Source organism: Merops nubicus, unplaced genomic scaffold, assembly GCF_000691845.1.
Source record: "Merops nubicus isolate BGI_N331 unplaced genomic scaffold, ASM69184v1 scaffold10277, whole genome shotgun sequence".
Classification (NCBI taxonomy): Eukaryota; Metazoa; Chordata; class Aves; order Coraciiformes; family Meropidae; genus Merops; species Merops nubicus.
Genome location: NW_008619610.1, coordinates 63,756 through 68,372, shown reverse-complemented (window position 1 = coordinate 68,372; position 4,617 = coordinate 63,756).

Sequence of the window (4,617 nt, the reverse complement as noted above, 5' to 3'; positions counted from 1 at the left end):
TAAGCTGCCAGGTACATTGTAACCATACTTGGTTGTCTTCCAGAGGCACACAGTGGTGCACTAACAGCACAAGCCATGATACAGTAGGAGGTACATAGCACACCCATCACCCAGCAAATCTCATAGGAGCTGTGTGAAGCACCACGTACTCCAACTCATGACTCACACTAAGTACATACAAACCATTCATATATATAGATATATAAATATATATGTCTGTATCTGCATGCTTACAAGCTGTGTTTTGGTAGATCTGTTATCTAGCTGTGCAAACTCATTCAGTTACAAAGTAAATTGCTTTTTTTTATCTTATTCCTTATTATTAAAGGTCTTCAGATATTATTCTGTGTTAACGGACAACTGCATAGAAATAGGCATTGTTATTAATTAATTGTGAATGTGACTCTGAGAGAGTTTTGCATTGTGTTACACTCCATTGTTTTGATCTAGAGACTTCTGAAAGCTGTTGGATGTTGTTATCTCTACCATCAAAAGTGGTTTTCTATTGAGAGCTTCCAACATAGGAGGTTCTTGAGATTTTGAACACTTGGGTCACTAGCTTGGATAGCTGATGAAGAGCTATTCCCTGCAACAGCAAACACATTGTGCCTTTCTAGCTGCAGGCTCCCAGTCAGCCAGCACAGCTTATGCTGCCCAATCACTACATCTGACCACGACTCCCAGCTGGCTTTCAAGATCCAAGTCCATGGCTTGGGAAACATTCACATTTCTCTGTTGAATATAGGAAATGTCCTTGGTGATGGAACAATGCTGAAGTGTCACATTTAAAGGATGACTTTCTGAAGAGGCAGCAGTTAACAGGTTATAACATTTTCCCTGCTTCATGATTGCCTGAAATAATAGTCTTGCTCCATTTCAGGTGTGCCTTTAAGTTGTTCTTTTAATACCAGGTTGATGCCATCAGCTACAGCCTCTGTGCTCACGTCCTGTTTCACAAAGATGATTTGGGAAATTGCCTGACAACTTTACCCAAACATCTATAATCACCTTGTCCCACCCCACCTCAGAAGTGTTTCATATGGCTGAACTTTTCCACTGTTTACACAATGGGTTACGAAGGGTGGTTTGCCTCAGACAGATGTCACACATCCCCAGGGAAAGAATTTACTCAGCTATGTGTTTTCTCAGGTTATTGTAGTAACTATCTTCCAATAGCTGATATTGGATCCCTTCTTCCTTTCCTCCTCTTCAGCCTGTGCTTCCTCTTCCTCTAAAATATTTGCATTTTTCTGCCAGAACCACTAGGTGTCACAAGTACTCACATCTAAACTATAAAATCCCCTACAATATTATCCCGAAGATGTTGCTATTTTCCTCTTTCTTATTAAGGGGGTCAAGAAATGGGGCTAAGAATTGCTGTAAATGTGGATCCTACAAAAAAAATCAGGTGCATCAGGCTGGTGCTTAAAGAGTGGGTCCATAGTGTTTCATGGCAAACAAACGCTTTAGCATACAAGAGAGTTATGTATCAAAAGGCCTTAACTCAGCGAACCATAGAAAACTAAAATTTGGATGTGATCCGAAAGATCAACAGACTGTAACTAACACAAGGAAACATGCTGGTGAAACAGGGTGTGTAAAAGTAGAATGCACAAAGAGCTCCACCCTGAAAAAACTTATATTTCAGAAACAGAACGATCCTCAAGTTAAATTTAGATGATTTTCAAACTAAAACTGAGTACTCCACACTACTAATGAGACATACCTTCGTTTTCTTCCCACCCTTGTTCCCTTCTGTTTCTAAACTAATAAATCATTCTTGCCTAGCAGTACAAGCTAGCTGGGAGGATGTATTCCTAGCTGTCCAGTGGGACCCATAGTACACCACTAGTTGACTCTGTAGGAACCTAAGACACCAACCTTTTTTGAAGATGATATTTCAATTTTTCAAATGTTATAACATTTATTTTTAGATTTTTTCCCGTAAGCCTATAAAACCTTTTTTTAAAAAAATAAATAAAAAAAAATAAATTGCAGGTATGTATTTCTATTTCCAAGTGTACTTTTCTTAAAAAAACTCCAACCCTCCCGCACTCCACCACCCCCCAATATATCCACCTACATGTACAGTATCTGTCCTGTTGCTGCTTTTCAAGGCATGGCTCAGCGCATCATCATACTCTGCACTGAACAAGCAGTACAAGAGACTATCTCTGTCTAAAAGGAGGGAAACTAGAATTTTCCCATCTGAGGTCTCAGCTCACCTGAGTGCCATGGCAGCCACAGACCTTTGCAGCTTCCCAGTGACACCTGCTTACATTATGTACTCTAGGTGATCCTGCTCTGGCAGGGGGGTTGGACTAGATGATCTTTTGAGGTCCCTTCCAACCCCTATGATTCTATGATTCTATGATTAGCTAGGTCTTCAGCTGGAGCAAGGCACAAGAGCGGAAGGAGATGACCACAAGTTATGGGAACTACATGACAAAAGGGTATGTAGGAACATTAGTCTATTGACAGTCCTATTATAAACTACAAGATCACCCAATATCTTGCAGCAGGACTCTGAAGGCACTGCAGTAGGGCAGGAAGACCTGGCTTCTCTGTGTTTCCTCCTTCTCCAGTTCTCTGTGAACTGTATACCAGTGGCTCTGTATTCCAGTGCTAGCTGCTTCACTGACTTCAATTCTTTGAGCATTTTAATTGGTTTGAGAGCATGAAGAAACGTGTGGGGGACAGGGCTGATGAAAGGTTTTAATGCTTCCACAGATCTGTTCTGAGCCTACTTAGAAATACATCTTTCCTCTGTTTCCATCTTTTAAAAATGTTTTCCTCAAAATTAGCACAGCTTTATACATAGGAATTTAAAATATTACGTGCAGTCAGTGGTCTGATCCGATATTGTATTACTGCATGGTATTCAGACAGACAGACAGTGTTATAAATCTGGAGTGGCCGATTATATTGTCATTTGAAGCTGACAAAATGAGAGCATAATGGCTTTGGGCTATACCAGATGACAAATTTAGGCACTGAGGAATACTGCACTGCTCCAGGAATAGAATACATCACTCTGAAAGAAGCAAAAACCATTCACTCCTTTTCTAAAATAGTATTTCAAAGTTAAAGATTGACATCACTGTGTAGCTGTGATTTATTGCTTAATAAAACTGCATAATGCCTATTAGTCATGCCATACAGTGCACTATCAGTCAAATTATCACTCATGCAAGACAGGCAACCTGGTCCTAAATGCACTCTTTATAATGAATGCTGAATGTTACTAACTGTTATTAAGTAGCCCCCTGCTTCACATTTATAATATTATATTTGGTATATGGCTGCACCAATCTAAACTGTGCTTAAAGGCAGAGTTCAATTCCAAACAACGTTTTGTTAATAACCTACTGTGTAAACAAATACGATCAATTATGGCCAGAGGTAATTACAGTGTTGAATAATTTTCTTACAACACTCAAATAAAAAAGTCAGATTGATGCAGACAGATTTTGAACTTCACTTGTATTTAAATGAAGGTGTGTCCTGAACCATAATAGGTGCAATTACAAAGATAAGATTAAGGAGGTGCCAGCTTTCTTCTGGTTTTATATGTGTTTTCAGAATAATGTTGCAACAAGGGAAGATTTTTGTAGGCCGTCTGTCTGTGCAGCGTAGGCATGTCCCAGGCAGAAATCTCTCTTTCTCTCTCTTTATGGGGCCTGGTAATTTTAAGGATGTTTGCTCTATTTACAAACCAGAAACAATAACTGGGGGTAAAAAAAAAAAAAAAGTTACATTTTGTTACCACTGGGGTGTGCCACCTAAAAGGATTATGTTTTCTGCCCAGTAATTCATTCTTCTGCAGCTTCATGCTGGACCAGTGCCCTTCCCATTCATCTTGCACTTCTCATAAATGAAAATCAAGCCACTTGGCAAAAGACTCAGATCAGTCATTGCTCTCTTCTTCTAAGAGAGAAGCAACAGAGAATCAAGAGGTGCTGTTTGTTTGCCAGTGCCACACAAACATAGCTGTCAAAGACCAAAATTCATTATACCCGAAATTTTCTATTTGGATAGTCCTCTGCTTTTATCTAAACAGTAAGGCTCTTTGTCTTGTTAGCAGGAAATCTCTGACATTCGCAGAGGTGAGTTATTTCTAGCTCCCTTGCACACCTATTTCATAAGTAAAATTTCCCTAAGAACATGCTTTTCTCTTTCTCCAATGCTGAGGTTACCCTTGACAACAAGACTGACATACCCAGGTTTTAGAAGATGACAGCTAAGTGAGTTAAAACCCTGCTACTGCACTTCCCAACCCCCTGGAAACATGTTCAGCCTGGAGAAAAGAAAGTTTAGGGAGCACCTAAGTGCAGTCTTGCAATATTTATGAGGAGGTTACCAAGAAGAGGGATCTAGGCTCAGTACTGACTTGTGTGGTGGGATGGGAGATGCAATAGTGATAAACTTAAATAGAGGAGTGTAAGACTGGATATAAAGAAAAATGTTTCCCCCCACTAAGGACAGCCATACAATGTAAGAGAACTATGTGATCTTTGAGCCTGGAGATTTTCATGGCAAGACAGGGCAAAGCCCTCAGCCACCTGGTGAGAACACAGAGCTGCCCCTACTTTGTGCAGGGGATTGGACTGTGACCTC